Genomic DNA, 18,424 nt, shown 5'->3' with positions numbered 1-18,424 from the left:
GTTGGAAATCCATAAACACCCAAACAATAGTTTGGTAAAACCCAGGAATCTTTTAGTAAAAAGTGAAGGATTTTATCCATCTGCAATGAAATCGACAGGCTATAGGGCTTTGGGATGTCTAACACTGGTTTTGTCAAACATTTGCCCAATTCTGTTTAATATAAAAATCTATTTTCAAATAAATGAGGATAGAATTCAAATTTTATCAACATTTCAAGCAGTAAGTAAAGTCAAAGAGAGAAACAGCACATTGTGCCACTTTTTTTTATTATTACTATTCCTTGCGTAGCCTCCAAAATGTAGACTATGCTCTACTGACTGACTAAGGTCAAGAATTCAAAAATGGTTGAGTAAAGTTAGGCTCTTAGTCTCTCATTTTTACCATATAATATAAAATAAATCAATTGGAATGTAAATATTATGCTTACATTTCAGTGTACAGTATCTGGACCAGTATAAACAAATCATTTTCTGTATGAAATTTTAGTTTATACTGACTTGGCTAGTGCTTTTTATGTAGCCTGCTATAAAAATAGGCAAATATCTAGATGAGTTGATGTACCCCCTGGAAGACCTCTGTGTACCCCCAGGGATATGTGTACCCCTGGTTGAGAACCACCGCCTTACACAATACAGACCAGTTTAGTACATAATAACTATGGTGAATAAGGTCAGAAGTTTAAAAAGGTAAGACCATAATTAATCAGATATAGGAGTGCAAAAAGTGTAAAAGCAGATGGAATCTCCTCAAAATCATGCTGTATCACATGATAGGTTACTCTTTCAAGACCACCTGGAACTCAATAACACTTACTTGTGTGAATAAGATTATGTGGTGTCCTAACTTCGTGACCAGCTTGTTGTATTCCTTTGAGAAGTGGGTTTCTACTTCTGCAGTATAGCTATACCCATTGACTCTCCTTGCAGTATGAGCTCTGTATTAGATGATTCAGTCATCCCTCTTCCATTGCCTAGAATCTCAAACACTGGGTCCTGCACTATAAGTTTAACTAAATTAGGGCTGAGGGAGGTAGGAGGGTGTCATTTAATATACTGTCATATATTTGTTTTGTTGAATTTAGGTGGCCTGGAAGATCTCTTGTGAGGTGTGATGTAATGGGGAAAATGTAGGGGAGATTGAAATCTCAGGAAGTTGGGGTGTTGATACAATTTTAAAAGACAAGACTTGGTGAAATAAGCCCATTTTACTTATAACTACTCAGTAAGATAAAATAATTTGAAAACTAAGCACCGATTTTGTAAATTGATTCAGCCCTTCACTTATGTGGAGTCCCATTTACTTCAGTGGGTCAAGGGGTCCATGTTAGCAGATCCCATTGTAGGATCAGGGCCCGAATAATGTATTCATACTTATATGTATTTGTTTTAAAGAATCCAACGTTTTTGAAAAATGTGTGCATAACTTGGTTTTTCAGGTTAATTTCTTTGAATTTGGCAAAATATTCCATGGATTTCCGGTGGCATTATTCTGATCACTTCACAGGCTCTCTTTTAAAGGATCCTATTATAGATTTATTTAGAAGTTAGTTTCTGAAGCCATCTCCAAACAAAAATACCAGGAACATTTATTGCACAGAGCATCATTTTGTAACACATGTAGTAGCATAATTCTTGTTTAAATCCATGAAGTGTAAATCACAGTCTCGTATTAACTTGGCACAGAAGTTGTCTTGCAAATAGTGTCTTTGCTTTCATTAGCAAATGTACCAGAGGCAGATTGAGCATTTGCTTGAGAACCATAAAGAGAATCTTTATTAAATAGTGGCATTATGTTAAATATTCTTAGTATAATCCAGGTGATAGGAAATCCATACGTGTCCTGGTGTGTCATTTGACGTATATTCGCATAGCAGGTAATGAGTGGCATCGGGTAAAGAGGAGAAAATAACTAGAGTGGGAGATTTGTCCTTTTCCTCCCCATTACTATTTCCTGGCTACCTACCACTTGATAGCCATCAGCAAACTCTCTCTGCCTGAAACTTACAAAAATTATTTGCCAAAAATGCTTAAGGATAGATTCTCTGCCCTAGTTTCTAGTCCCAAGCAGGTTAGTTTTTTTTAATGGTTTTGTGTTTTACAGTCTCTTTTCTGTTTTACTTTAGCAGACCCTGTCACTGAGTGAACTGTATTTTATAGTTCAATATAAAATGGAATCCTAGCCTTTCATTTTCATATTAGCTATCTTGATTTACTGCTGATAAAATGGCCTTCTTTAGAACAAAACATTTGGAAGCATTTCATAAGCACTTTATTTTAGGTGCTGGGTTTGGAGCTAATATAATTTTATTGATCAGAGTGTGTTTGCCTGTAGACTATAGCGTAACTTCTCTGGGTAAATCAAACAATTGTGCTCCTTAGCAGTGACATTGAGGCAGTACCCAATTAGGACTTTTGTTCTCGTATAGAAAGGAAGAAAGTCTGAATCTATTCTGTGTGTGTGTGTGTGTTTGTTTCCTATAAAGCAGGTGCTCTAGGTGCCTACAAGATTGTTGATTTTTAGATTAAAATCAGTATGAGGTAGGTTAAGGTCTTTGAACTGTGTGTTTTCTTGCATATTAGAAAAGTTACGCCCTTAAGACAAAAATGTCCTCTACATTCCACACGTTAATCAAAATGCCCAGAGACAAAGCTAGGTTTGGGAGAGTCTCAAGCCTTAACACACCTAGATCAAGGCAGAGTACCTGGATGAAACAGTTTTAAAATGGAATTAATATCTGGTAAAGATGCTAGAGATTCATATTTTTCCCTCATGGTTACTACTAGTAGTAATGACATTGCACTTAAATGTGTTTGTCTGAGCAACATTTTCATGTTAGCAGTCGGGACAAAAGATCAAAATCGGGATCAGGTTCTTGTGCTGTACAATCAGGCTATCTAATTTTGAAAAACATGTAGGTTAATGAATCAAGATTACTAATTTAAAAGAAGACGTTTTCTGCTCTAAGAACTTATATGGTCCACATCATAATTGTGCCAGATATTATTAAATATTCCTCAGTGAGGGAGAAAATATATCCTGCCAATTCAAAAAGCACCTGAGTGGCATGAGGGTTCCATAATTATGACAATAATATGGGGAAATGAAGATGAAGCTTACTGTGCCCTGGGAGTATTAATCCATATTTGTGCGGTGGAGATGCTAATAAAATCAACCTTGGGTATATACTTTAAGTGCGTAATAGGTTCTTCAGATAAATATTACTATTGTAAAAGTCTGAACAGGTTGCATACTCGCAGATATGCTGACAAGATGCTACAGCTATTTGCATACAATTCCCATTGCATACATCCTACCAGTGAGAATTAAACACAAAAGGAACTCGATTTTTATTTATAAAGTTCAACTCTAAATACAGTGAAATAGTGTCTAGCTAGTAGTTCAACTAGTTTTAGTAGTGTCAAAGTATTTCAGGAGTTAGGGCATGATTGAAAGAGTTCCCTAAAGAAATTTCCCATGCATCACTCTTATACTTAATATTTCAGTTCTGGTGTTTTAAGTCCATTTTATTTTTGTGTTCCATTGGTTTTCACTGCATGTTTTGTTCCTTTTCTAAAACTATTTTCTCCCTAACTTTGACCTGTGGAAATTGTTTTAAGAATGATGTAACACTCCCTTAAAACTCTGTTTAGATTCAGAAACGGGAGAGTACAATATGAAAGTATGGGGGGAAGAGAAACTGTCCGTGAAGTGATTCATGGATAAATGACTCCAGGTTTCTTTCTTGAAAACATCTTTAGTCTTGTTCCTTTCAGACTCTGCTTTGGAAAAGCAGTACACTCACAGCATCTTTCATTCACTCTGGAATCCCTCTCTGTCATAGCCATGCTTGTCTTTAGTCTGTAATCTGATTGCACTAATCCTTTGTAGCTATTATTTTGCCCTTATAAGCATTTCTGTTTTACCTGTAAAATGGAAAAAAGGAAAGCAGTTTAGAATCCTTTCTATTCTCCATTTAAAAAAAATCATAAAAGTGAAGCAGGAAGAGGGGGAATCTAAAAAACAAAACAAACTTTCCATCATTTAAAAAAAAAATAGTAGTGAACAGCTGTTGCATGCCCTTTAAGCCTGGGGCTGTCATAAACTATAATTTTCAATATATCTTGACACATCTGAAGTTTAAGCTGTAATTTTTCCTATTTTAAACTATGGCTTGTCAGAGTCTTTGGTTGAAAAGTATACGTAAACTGGGAAAATGTGAAAGCTATGTTTGGACAAATCTCTAAGCATTTTAAAAAATACAGCTACCTATCAGTTTGAACAGGTAAATGGTGATTATTATGGCTCTGGTTATACATAACCTTCATAATTCTTTTTAGTTCAGTAGAAGACAGTCATATTTTATTTGGTTTTTATGTTAATGATTGCTGTTCCCTAAGGTACTGTACTAAGAAATCATTTTAGTGAAAATCTTTTTAAAAATTTGGTCCCTAAGTTGTACCTACGAAAATATGTGTATGTGGAAAATGCTTACCTAAAGGTTGAAAATGTGTAACTGCCTACTTCTTGCCCATGTAAAACAAGTCACTTATGTGTTTGCAGTGATAATTACTTCTGTGCACACAACCTAGCTCCTTAATGTCATAGCGGGGAAAAATATTCGGTGTCCTTTTTCTAATTCTGTTCTGCTAGCAAATTTCAGGTGTATTTTTAATTATAATTTCAAAACATCATCAAGCAATATGTTTAGTCAGGCTAAAAGAAAATGGTACATTCTCGATAATTTATCTTTAGTCATGCTATAGCCTAGGTGTTGCCATTGCATAAAAAGAAGCAAGGTCTTTAGATAGCTGACAAGGTCAGTGTTGTTGCATACATGGTTAACTACGGTCACTTTAAGTGGATTTGCATACTGTAGCTGTCTGATATGTGATTTTCAAACTCTTCTAATCAGCTTTAGGGGGAAGATGATTTTCCTAATTCTAAATTGCTAATTAGTCTTGAAACCTAAATTGTTTCATTGTTTAGAATCTTCTGCACCTTTATGGTCTTCCTCTTCCTCCTTTTCTCTTTGTTCCTTCTCTCACTGTGATTATTTTCATGAAAAAGTGATTTTGGTTGTGATCTGTTTACCTCCTCATTTCTTCCATGTTAAAATAAAATCTGGCAACCTCTTAGGGTTCCCCACTGATAAGTTCTGCTTGGAAGGAGCTGTAAAACAGTGGTTCCAAACTGCAGTAAATATTGACTGGGTCTCTGAGCTGAGCCCTTCTCAAAGCCTGCTCTGATGACTTGAAAAGCTCCTATTGTTGCTCCTTAGTCAGCACTCCATAGCCAAGGCTAAAGTATGCATGTGTTAGAAAAAGAAGAAAGGCAGTGCGGAGAAATTAAACAGAGAACACTGCTGATCTCCTAACTGCTCAATGTGGAGGAACGGGAAACCTACAACAAAGAGGGCAAGAGCTTACTCTGGGTTACAGAAAACTTTGCAGAAGTGGAGTGCCTAACATTGGCTGCCCTCTCTGTGTGAGAGAAGTTAGATACATGTAGCTGCTTGCCTTGGCTAACAGTTAACAATATGTGGCTAGGATTAGGTAAGGCTCTTAAGTGAAATCCTAAAAGTGGTCCCTTCTGTCAGTCTCTGGTGGCTGCCCATGTTGTAGTTAAAGATTCCCTAATACATTTTGGAACAACTAGGTAATGAGCCTGTATTCTTGGCTAACAATCTTTCTCAGGTTCTGATAACAAATGCAGTGTGTTAACTATTTGTGAGTGTTCAACTGCTCCCATGTTTGCCAGTGTCCAAGAGGTGTCTATCTCCTTACTGTAAAGCATATTGAAAAGTATGAAAGAAAAAGTATAGGTATAAAGGCACTGTATAAAAACAATTCTTTTTATTTCTGTTCTGAGAGAGCCGTTGTCTAAACTTGTTACTGCATTGGCCCTTTCCTTAGGAAGGGACAGTGCATGACATTGCCTGCTCCTAAAAATGAATTTGTAGTGTACTTTAGTTGTCTCCTACAGGACAATGGCAAGTGGAATCCTAATCTTTCAGAAGTGTATGTATGATGAATGTATCCTGTGAAAATTGTCTAAGGCCTGCTCTACACCCGGGGGGAGGGATTGATCTAAGATACACAACTTCAGCTACAAGAATAGAGTAGCTGAAGTTGTGTATCTTAGATCGAATTAAAATTACTTACTTCGCATCCTCGTTGCACTGGATCGATGGCTGCGGCTCCCCCGTCGACTTTGTTTCCACCTTGCGCACTGCTGGAGTTCAGTTGACAGAAGAGCGATCGGGGATCGATTTATCGTATCTACTACACTACACGCGATAAATCAATTCCCGATAGATCGATCACTACTCACCGATCCATCGGGTAGTGTAGACGTACCCTAATGATCTGCAAGTGTTCAATGTTATGCACTCACAAGTGCAGTAAATATGCAGAGTTGGTTATAGCTGATGAAAACAGTTTTCTAAATCCATGTTGTGCAATATAGTATTTCCAGGAATACGGAATACATGGTTTTTAGATAAGTGTGGAAATAACACATGGTGTGCATTGCTGTGGGGGTACTTGGCCAACCTTCTGTTAAACCAGGAGTGTCAGTTAATCAGAGGCTGGCTAAAAAGGATTGTAAAATAATTCAGTATAGAATATTGATTAATGACTGTTTTAAATTTTTTTTGAATATGATGGTTTTCAGATAAATTTTTATCCTAGCAAGCAGAGAGATTCATGTATAACTCATATCCATGACTGCAATAGTGTAAGAATACTCAACCACTGTGCTGAAGATCGATGTCCGGTATCATTAGCTATTCTGTGTTCACAAATAGTAGAATAATCAAGGCTTATGTAGAGTTAGAAGTGAGACAAAAAAAGGGACAAATGTATATTTTTTCCATAATGTATATTTTTCCCTTTAAACCAATAATCTAAAATCACATTTTTTGTGTGTGCTGTAAATAGTAACTATCACTTGTATTTTTACCAAAAGCTGGACATTTTTTTGTTTTAGTGAAAACTGCATATATTGACTTAGACTAATTTCTCATATGCTTCAGATGCAAAGTGACTTTCAATAAATACAGTATAAGGAAACCAAATAATTGGATTGGATCCGGACCAGTTTCTTTTTCTTTTTCTTTTTCCCCCCTTAAATAGCAGTTTTACTTAGTCTGAATGCCCAAACTCCTGGCTTCTTGATGGATACAATGGCTACAGTGTTATGGTTGATATTTTATATGCAGAAAAGGAAAAAAAAATTCAGAGTTATTGTTATCATAGAAACTGGTATTCGGCCCTCTTGAAAATACTATAAGTAATATTTTTTCTGTTTCCATATGACGTGTGTGTATTGGGGGTAATTTTTCTTCCTAATGTGCAGTATGCAAGTGGAGCCAAGTTACTGCTGCTGTGAAATCCAAAAATTAGAATGTCCTGACTCTTGTGTCAGTAAAATCTCAAACATAATTTTTCTACTGGAATAGTTGTGATTTTTTTTTTGGTGGGGAGGGGCAGGAATTTCTTGATTTAAAATTAGTGATTGTGACACATTTATTTCAACATTCTCATATATACATGCCATCACATGTGAAAACATACTCTTCTCTTTATATATGTAACTCTTGAAATAAATGGAGCTTTATTTCATTGAGCAGATATTTATTTATTTATTTATTTATTGGTATATGCACACTCACCCATAGTAATATTGGAATAACAACACTTGGAGCCTTATCCCGCACCACGGAAATCAATGGAGTTTTGACACTAATTTCAGTAGGAGCAGGATCTTGATGCGTACATAAGGGCCCATCTGGATCCAAATAAAGTAAATTGTGCACCTGTCGCAGAATGGCTAGGAGCAGAATTGGGCCCTCAAACTGGGGGGAACCCCCCAATATATTGGCATACGTAATGTGGTGTTTTCACTTATATATTGATTTTTTTAAATTCTCGTATACTATTCAAAGTTAGTAAAGGCACATTCCTAACTGAGGACTACATACTTGTCAAATTTGAATATTCGAAATGAAACCATTTTTGAGTTGATCAACTCTCTCTTTTTTTTTTAAATTGAAAAGTGTTTGAAAAATACCTTAAAGCATAAGTGCATCTTTCTGACAGTTGGGTCACTCAGAAATGAGCAAATGAAATTGTAATAAATTATTACACCTGGCCTACCCCTGAGTCCCACCTTAAAAACACAACCACCACAAAAAAATCACACTCCTCTGACTGAGAAATTTCAGTGTAATAAGTAAGTTCCTTAGATAGTTTGTATGTGCTTGAAAAAATGGCTCTTCAATGAAAACGTCTCCAGTTCTATTACATTTGTTTGTCTGACAGATTCTTAATAAATAGATTCTCCTTTGCTGCACTGGTTATATTCTTATCAGCCTCTCCAGCTTCCCATTTTTAAAAAGATACCAATTTAGAAAGCAGATGTTTGTTGTTACCACATTACACTGTAATATATGTTTTGTTCAGTTTCCACTGTAACGTCCCAGTCCTGAAAACACTTATGCAAGTACTTAACTAAACTAAATTAGTATTGTTCCTAGAAGGTGCAATATTAAATTTAAAGTTTGTTTGTGTATAATTGATTATATTTGTTTTTCTTAGATGTTGTCACCCACCTTGTCAACATTATTTATTTTTCCTCACCTTTTAAATAATAGAAATTTATAAGTAAGTAATATCCCAAAGTTGAATGGGTTTACCATAAACTTTGAAAAAATTTTCAGTGATTCCTTATTTTACTGGATTCATTGTAGTTTGAAAGAATTTTACAAGAACTGAAAAGTTAGATGAGCTGAACCTATCAAAGAAAACTTTTGTTTTGAATTAAGCTTTATAGACTGAGAGTCAACAAAGGAAAGAAATGAAATAATCTAAGCACTTATTAAACATGTTTGCATGAAGATTGTGCTAATGTATGCACAGGCAGGTTACAATAGTGTTGAGTTACATAGACTAATGCACCTGTTAACCATCTACTCATGCTTCACATTGAAATAGACCTGCTTAAGGAGGAAGGGGGAAAAATCTCATTTATTTACTGACCCCAAACCCCATTTCCCTTAGCTGTTCCCAATTCAGATTCATCTTAATCAGTTTCCTGGTTGATTGGAACTGATTCAACACATTTCCTGTGGCACTGTGCGTTTTTAATGAACTGATCGAAATCACAGAGCATAATGAAGAATGGTTCTCCTAGAGGTTAGGGTTTATTCTCAACCAGCCATTGCGTCAAGTAGATTGATCAGGAAACACACACACCAGCCTCGCCATTGCAAACTGATTAATATATTCATGTTTGCCTGGGTGATTTGCATTCAGAAATTTGTTGAACATTGTTTTTATGCCTTTTCCTGTTTCTCACTTCCATGTTTAGTGACTAATAGTTTAGTGACTCTCTCTCTGACCCTGCTTTAGTTTTCCAGTGGCATTTGTTTCTTCTTTATGTACTTTCCAGTTTTTTAAAGGCAAACATAAAGATAAGTGATTTTGTATTTTGAATGACCAATGATGGATTTTATACATTAGTGCAAACGATAAAAAATTATTATTTATTATTATTCAGTTTTAAAGAACATAATTCGTGATCTAGGAATAGGAAGTGGAATATAATACGTAGCTGTGTAATACAATTTTAAATCCCAGAATGTATTTGTGTTTAATTGATTTCTTGGTTAGGATTACTAGAATTTAGACTTATACCGAGTGTAGTACATGTGAGCACATACAAAGTGTGTATGTGTGAACATGTTACATTTTTTAGAAAGGTGGTTGTGATCCATACCAACAAAAAACAAAGCAGTGCTTAGGAAAATGTCCTTAAGTCAACCCATTATGCTTATGTATTGCAGTGAATATGTTACATAATTTCACACATTTTTTGTAATTCCACAGTGCCTTAAAACACCTGGTCGTGGATCTTTCACTTGATGCATTATAAGATTTCCTTTGAAGCTATTAAAATATATTCTATCTGTGCTGTGGAACCCTTATCATGCATATCTTTTGGTGAATTATGTCCATGGTGCCTCTAATTGATGGGGTTTAATCCAGTAGCTTATGTTGGTTCGGAAGGATCTATTATAGAATGTAGTAGTGGGGATGAACTACAGATACTGAACTTCATAAATTATGGAGTGCTTGCAATCAGAATGTGAAGTCCTGTTGAAATCAATGGATTTTATGGAACCCTTTATAATGAGAGGTCCAATTGAGTGCTAAAGAGCAAAATAGTTGCCCTGAGTGCACAGCAGTCTATCATCTGACATTAAATTAGTAATCTCAGTTACAGCTTTGTCTCTTGCTGTACCAAATATTAGGCAAAATCCTAAAATTAGATCCATGTGGGTAAGCACTTCTACCTGTACGGTTCTTTATATAAGTCAAAGTAGCTAAAAGCAGTGGGGTTCTGCTCAGGCACAGGAGTATGCCTTAATGGATTTGATTGGAGGATCAGGATTATTTATATATATGGGCAGGGGGAGAGTGTTCACCATATATGAGAGTTACTATTATTGGCCAAAAAAGTGAACCTATTCCTGTTCATAAAATTGTTTTTGAGTACATCTAGTAATTGCATTAGCCTATATACCCCCCCTCTCTTATTGTGTGTGTATAATAAAATATACACACACACACACAAATACTAGAGAGAGAGAGAGATTATGTGTGAATGAGTAATATTTTACAAAGCCTGAAAAGGGGAGAGTTTGGCTGGTTTTATGTATGTTAGTTAAGAGATTACTATGCACATGCTTAGTATACTTTTCAGTGATGATATTTCTAATATTCATAATTTTGAGATGTCAAAGGTTTTGCACTTGGATGCTTGAAGTTAGGAACCCAGTAAAAATGATCGTGTCCTGACTTTTACTTAAATGCCAAACTTCACACCCTTACTGTGAAAATGTTTATATGTATATATTTTTTATAATTCTCTGACACTTAAAGTACAATATAATGATTATTTAAAGATTATGACAAAAATTAAGACCTGAGATCCAGACTAGTATGTATCATGTTATCCAGAGCTAGACTTTTAGGACCTAATTAAGGTTAAGGGGCCAATTAACATAAGTGGGTTTATTTTTGAAGAAGTAAAAGCCTCTTAACTTTAAAAAAGCATAGTGTCATTGTTTCTGATTTTATTACTGAAGAATTATTGACATCTCTTTATGCCCAGAAAACATTTTTTGTATACCAGTGTATAAAATATTTTAAGGTATTGAACAAATTATTATGAAGATGTGTTTAGTTTCAATTTTTAGGATATATTTTGTTGAACTCTACTGAATCATGTCATTTCATAGCTGAAAGTCGTTGGTTACCTCAGCCTCTTCTCTCCTTATAGGTGTCCAGTAGTGCCTTTTCAACAGCTTGTCTAAATAATTGTTGAAATGAGAGAAAGCATTCACTTACTTGGTGAATTATAAAACACACACACAAAAATCCCTGCACTTTGGAAGCGTTAAAGCTTTTCATGAAGGTTAATAGAAAATAAAGAAGTGTAGCAATGAAGTGTTAGTCTGAGGAATTTGAGCCAAGGTGTCTATTTATCTCTAATGGAGGATGACAACGAAGGATTTAAGAAGTCATCCCACTTATTGTCTCCAACACAAAAACCTTCCGCCTGCATCTTTCAACTTGCTTCACCACTTCTGAAGGAGCCATGGGCAAACTGCTGAATTTTTATTAATCAGCTTAACCTAATGAGATGAAAAGACCTTTTCAGAAGAATGGTGAGAGACATACATACAGAAAACTGTTTTCGAATGCTTTTACATAAACAACATCTAGGAGTTTTCTTCACAGAGATTGGGGGAAGACAGTTCTGCTTCTGGCTCTTTCATCTGGGCTTTCTCTCCCTCTTTCTTTCACCTAATTTTAGACTTTCTGTAACCATATGTTGAGTAGTTGTCAAAAAAACCCAACAACTTAGACTTAGTGACGGGAGGGGGGAATGGGCGGAAATACCTTTGGGAACTGAGGCAAGAAAGCCTAAGCTGATAAAACGTGACTCTTTTCTGATGGGGGCCCTGTTTGGATAACTTGCCCTCTTCTAAATTCTTCATCTCCCTTTCTGCACCCCCTCCTCCCTCTCCTTTTCTCTCTCTTGTCAAGCCCACTTCATAAACGGTAGCAGCTGGAGGTCTTTTTAGTGGCATTCAGGGATTACTGCCCTTCAGGATTTTAATAAGCCCCAATGCCTGAAATGCCTGTAAGGGTGCTCTCTGAGACAATTACCATTCAGGATGGGGATTGAGGACCCTTCAGCGGCCCAGATGGCCATGGTTCTGTGCACAGGGAGATAGCATTCCAAGAACAACAGATCACTGGAGCAAAGAGGGTTTTGGTTTTTTGTTGGTTGAAATGGGGAGTGGGAGAGGGAGAAAGAGAAGGGAATAAGGGGGTTCGCTCACCTTGCAGCTAATCAAAGCAGAGTTTACTCATCCTCCTGTACATAACTGGATTTAAAGCTGTAACCTTTTAAGAGCAGCAATTTTAGGTTGACTTGCACAGGGCACTGTAAACTGTAAGGCAGCTGCACTTCGTAGTTTAAAGGTACAGTGCTCCTGATGATAAAGAAGCATAGCTAAGTATTCCTTTAGTTAGGACCATAATGAGGTGGCTACCCTTAATACTTCAATACTGAGAGTGGGTGGCAAAAGTTGTGGCGATAACAGATTTTTAGCTATGAGTATTTGGAGGGGAAAATCTGGAAAATGCAGTTTTTCCACGTAGGGCAAATTTCCAGTCAGGAAGAACTGGCCGTTTCAATCTGCCTTTACCTAATATACTGCATGGATTCCAAGGGATAATTCAGAGCCCATGGGAGAGAAGTGGTTTGCTATCTCAGAGTCCTATCATGCAGGGATTTCCCAGAGAGAATCTGTTTTTAGCCCCTGGGTTGATATGAAATACAACGGATGGTAGAAAGTTTGGAATTTGTTTGGGCTATCAAGACCCTCTGATTTGAGCAATGAAAGGTCTTCAGTGGTGACTTTGCTACAATCAAATCAGTTTGGTCTTACTGTTCCATACAATGGGTGGGGAGGAGTGGCTTATTAGCTGAACAGCTGTTCTCCATCTGTGTGGACAGACATTAATTTTTTAATCCTTGGATCCCCTGATGGCAGAAAAATCCATTTGTGCCTCTTTAGATTAAGGTTAATATTTGCGGTACTGAGTTCAGATATACCATTTGCTGGCCACTTGCTTTGATTTTTACAATGTATCCTTTATTCTTGTATATCAAACTTAATTATAAAAATAAATGAATAAAATAAATACAATGTGTCATTACATCATGACAGAGAGAGTGAACTTGCCTTAATAAAAAGTGTACATCTGGACTAAACCTCATGGTTGAATAATCTAGATCAGTGGCTCTCAAACTTTTTTTTTCACGGACCACTTGAAAATTGCTGAGCGTCTCAGAGGGCCACTAAATGATCTTTCCAAATGTTGTTTGTACCGTTAGCACTTTGGATAAAAGCGCTATATAAAAAAAGTAATAATAATTAACTTTTTTTGTTCTACAAATAAAAGCACACAACTCATATTTTAATATCAGTAGTCTGACCTTTCTAATGTGATGGATGTGCCCTCTCTCCCTGGCCACGGCAACCACAGAGCTGAGACTGGGAAGGAGGGCCGTCTCTCCCTGGCAGCCGCAATCCTGGAGCTGCGGAAAGTCGCTTCTTTCTTTGGCCGCCGCAGCCCTGCACATCTCAAATTCTCCCCCTCCTTTTCACCCCATTGCCCCCTCCCACTTACCCCCTGTTCCCCCCAAGGCCAGCACCTCACCTCACATGTGCTTCTTCTCCAGGCACCTAATTAGTGGCGTGGTTCCACTAATTAGGTGCGTGGCCCTTTATTCTCTTGTGTGCGGACCACAGTTTGACAACCTCTGGTCTAGATGGATGAGAATAATTCTATAGGTATTGATTTAGAGACTTTTGTCCTGTCCGTCGCCGCGCCCCCCCCCCAGTTAGTTGTGGCAAGCTAATGTGTTGAACTGCTAGAACTATCAAATACAATTATTTTTTTTTAAATATTATTTATTTGTCCAGTGTCATGGGAAATAAGTAAATAAAAATTGGTGACAGAACAAATGAGGTATGTTTAAACAGCTATACTTCACAAGTGGTTAATTTAAAAAATGGATACAAGAAGGCAAAAATGGTACCACTTGTTTTTCCTCCTGACTCCTGAAGGTGTGGAGAAAGTTAAATTGTGAAGATAGGCCCTCTGTATTCAATACCCCCTGGCCCTTCATCTCTCTTAACTACCTGTACTGAGGATACTTACAAGGTTAAGAAATCATTTGTAATATGAACAAGACAGCAAGACAGTCAATTCACCTGCAGCTAATGTTTCAGTAGCCTCTTTCAAACTGACAAACTTGGCTGCTTGAATATGCTCCCCTTGTGAAGCTGAAAGATCAGGTTTGTTTTTCTTTTGCATTGCTTTCACAGGTCATTTCCCATAAGATTCCTGCCCCTTTGGCTTTATTAGGGAAATAAGTTAATAAACAGATAAATCTCATAAATCAGGAAGGACCTAACCCACTAGTGGGTGTCAGTTGTTGATGTTTTCCTGACCTTGGTATGAATTGTAAAGTGGGCAGGCAATGTAAATCTTGCGTCAGTTTCTAAATGAATGCTGATATTGGGCGAAATCCTTACTTGTACGAGTTGACTTGCTAAAGTCAGTGGGATGATTTATGTGAATAAGGTGAGTGGCATTTGGCCCATTGAATAGAAATAGGATCTCCTTACATCTTATCTTTTCTCTCAGTTCTCCAAGTTCAACTCTCGGGAGATTTAATATTTTAAAACAGAATAATTTTATAAAATATGGGAACTTAATTCTTGTCTGTTTTCACAATTGAATTGAGAATACCACAAAAATGTAGTAAGTGTATACATTTAATGTTATATATAGTGAAAACTATACAGTTCCCCACCCATGAAGTCCATTAATTTCAGTAGAGTTACACTAGCATAAAACACAGCTAATGTAGTAAAGTGGTGAATCAGGCCAGTGTTTTACAGCATATGTAGAATTATATAAAATATACATGATGTTACAGTCTCTGTGTGTGTGTGTAATTGTATATCTGTTTGTGACAGGGGTAGTTCTTCTTTCTGATCACCATGATGGAACTCTTCAGGATGATTCTGCTTTCCCATTCCTGTGAAGGATTCTAATTTATATTAAGGATGGTGCCTTTTTAAGGAGATTTCTGCTCTATTTCTGTAGACATTTATACCGTGTGGATCACCATGATAGGTGAGCACCTCTGCGGTATCTAATTGCTGCTAAAGAAGGGGTGCACAAAAGAGATCATAGTGCATATCAGAGAGGAGAACTTGAGCCCACTATCACAACCTTTATTCTCTCAGGAGCCTTTAGCCCTAAATGGCATCTGTGATTTAAGTTACAGAGAGGGACCATGCCCTAACGTTCCAGGTCTTGCCAATTTCTGATGGGATTTTCCCCCAGTCCCATCCACTTCTAAGGGAAATATAATTTTAACTACATTGTCTTAACACACGGAATCCTGCCCCGCATTGTCCTCTGCCAAGAATTCTTAGTCCCTATCTGAGTCTGTAGCATTCTTCATTAATAAGTGAGACCTGAGAAATAGACCATGATCTTGGATGTTAACCTGTTTAAAATCACTCTGTATGGCTCTGGAGTTTTTATTCCTTATTTTCCCCCAACAGGATGTATCTGATTTTAGTCTCTTCATATTTTTTTCATTTCTGCGTCAGTGAATTGAGTATGAGCCGTGATTTGCCTGATGCTGTGTACGACTGCCAGATGCTAAAAGGCTGATGGAGTCATGGAACAGCACTACAGTGCTTGTCATTCTAGATGTCTTGAATTGAGAGGACTTCTGTAACCTGATTAGACTCTTGCTGTATTTTTTTTTAAAGCTACAGTCTCAAGCTACAGTACTTATAGTTTCCTAGTTACTACTAATGGTTTTCATTATTTACTTTATACATTGTTGGTTACAAATGTTGTGGTGGTAGGGCGGAGAGGAGAAAATGATGAGCTCATTTGCTATAGTTGGATTGTTAACAAAAACCTAAACGGTCTGTACTGTTACTTGGTTGCATAAATCAGCCTTGGAAAATTTGCTATAGTTAAGGTCAGCTAGGTAAAATAAAAATATATAAAGTGGCACGCAGATATTACTGTAATTCGTAGGTGGCATTTAGTAGAACATGCTTATAAAACTGAACCAGCAATTTTGAATCTGCTCTAGTGGAACTAATAGTCTTGTATTCAAAGATAATTTATGTTAGAAACATGTAATTCCTTCAACTAATGCTCTACTAATTGTAGTATTATATTGTATAGGTGCTAAAATCATTTTAGACCTGTTTAATTTTAGAGACTTGCTTCAGAACTTTAAAAATATTTTTATTTCCCATTTGAGACAATCTTTACTAGGCTTACGTGTTTAGCCGTCTTCTAACACAGTAGCATGTTGCTGCTACCTACCTATCTCCCTGTTTGTCCATCCTCCCTCCAGGCTCATCACCGTAGGATCATACAACATGATGTGATACACTGGAAATTCATTGATATCAGGCTTACGAGGATGCTTTTCAATGAGATGAGCTGACATGTCAGCCTCTGTAAATACGGAAATCCATAAAAGTAATGATAAATGCATAACTGTATAGTTTTCACTATATATAACATTAAACTGGACTTGCATTGAAAGCCCTCTACAAATAGGAAAGCTGTGAGCATTAGGTACTGTTCAGTAAGTGTTATGAGTTGAGAAACTGAGGCATAGACATGTACAGGGCCACAGAGCTAGATTGGGTCAGAGGCTTCACTGGAAGACAATTCCCTGTACCCATTCCCAGCTCATGGTGCCAGACTACACCTCTCTCTCTGCATGAATGATCAGTTGACTCTTAATCAGTGTTTTATTTACTCTGTGTCCCAGTCAGTAACCACCAATAAAAGCATTCTAAAGCATCTGCTCGTCATTTCCTAAAAACTTGCCATGACTCCCTGGCGCTTCTGGTTTTGACGGATTATTAGTCTGTGAAGGAAAAGATAAAGCATTTCCTTGTATTAAATTTGAGCACGCTCTGTGCTTTGAGCTGAATGAAATATTAAAGGCTGTTTGCGATCTCACAGATGACTAGGGCAGGCAAACTTTCGCACGCACATGGAAGGAGGGGGGAGAAAATGAGGTCGAGACATCTATAGGCAACAAGACATGCTTAGGCAGTTTGTTCATGTTTGGTAGTAATATGTCCCTCCGATGTGCTTTTGGAAGGGAAGGAAGTGATTAATACCAACGGCGCATGTTTTACATTATTATTTTAAATGTACTTAGGCCACCTACGTTTGTTAAGCCTCTGATTTACCGCAGCTCCTGAACCCTTTAGTCTTCAGAAGACTATAATAAATTCTGTGAATGACAGGATCTAGTTTACAGGAAAGTGTGCATAAAGTATAATAAACATACATAAAGGGAGAGGAGGATTTTTGCAGCATTGGCTAATCCTTCTAATATTATATAATAATACAGAAGTGGTAATTGTCCTGTAGAGATTTTGTCCAGTGCAATCCTTCTTGATTAAAATTAACTTGCGCATTGGCTCACTGCTGAGAACTTTCATCCCATGGATGGCTGGTTTTACAAGTTTGGCCTTATCTGTCAGTCTGTCTATGTGGAACTGAATGGAAATGCGTCTATATTAGTTAATGAGAAACTTTGTCTTAAGTGTAGTGAATTCTCTCACTATGAGGCTGTCTGTTACCTAAGGCTTAAAATCCATGATAATTACCATGTCTATAAAATGCCCCTCATTACAGCACATAAAATGGTTGGCTTCAGAGAACCGCTTTGTGGAGATGGTTGCAGTGTGCCAGTCAGCATAAAATAAAACTCCTGGGTTTAAAAAAAAAGAAAAGAAAAAAGCATTGCACTTTGTTTCATTTGCGCATCATTCAGTAAAAGATATCTCCAAATTCTCTGGCTTTGGTCTGGTAGTGACTTAAAGCCTGTGCTGTTCATCAGCAAGGCACTAATGGAGGGCAAAGTGACACTCATAGAGTCCTGTAGGCCGCACTACACTAAAATCTGTGGCTCTGGGGGAGCACTGTTGACAAGGGATTAAGCAAAATTGTTCTCAGCAGATCAATATTGGAAAAATACACAGTAAGAACTAGTAACTTGCCAAAGAAGTTGCACTGAAGTGTTCATATAACAGTAAAGGTACAAATTCCCCTTTCATTTGAAGGGAACTTAGCAAAGATGCACCTAAGGTGAAGAAATACAAAAACGCTTTTACTCAATTACAAATGGTTAACTCAAAGCAAATAATGAAATCATTTCAGAAAATAACAGAGTGATTACTTATTGACGTTGGCCACATCGATTTGCTGA

General features: G+C 37.0%; 1 protein-coding gene across 1 annotated transcript in view; it reads left to right on the top strand.

Annotated features, from left to right (window-relative positions):
* EFNA5 (ephrin A5) overlaps positions 1–18,424 on the top strand; it is a 267,244-nt gene that overhangs the window by 15,300 nt on the left and 233,520 nt on the right. The window lies entirely within an intron of this gene.

The sequence above is a fragment of the Mauremys mutica genome, chromosome 6, assembly GCF_020497125.1.
Source record: "Mauremys mutica isolate MM-2020 ecotype Southern chromosome 6, ASM2049712v1, whole genome shotgun sequence".
Taxonomy (NCBI): Eukaryota; Metazoa; Chordata; order Testudines; family Geoemydidae; genus Mauremys; species Mauremys mutica.
The sequence above is the reverse complement of the archived record's forward strand: the minus strand, read 5'-3'. Positions and strand labels throughout refer to the sequence as shown.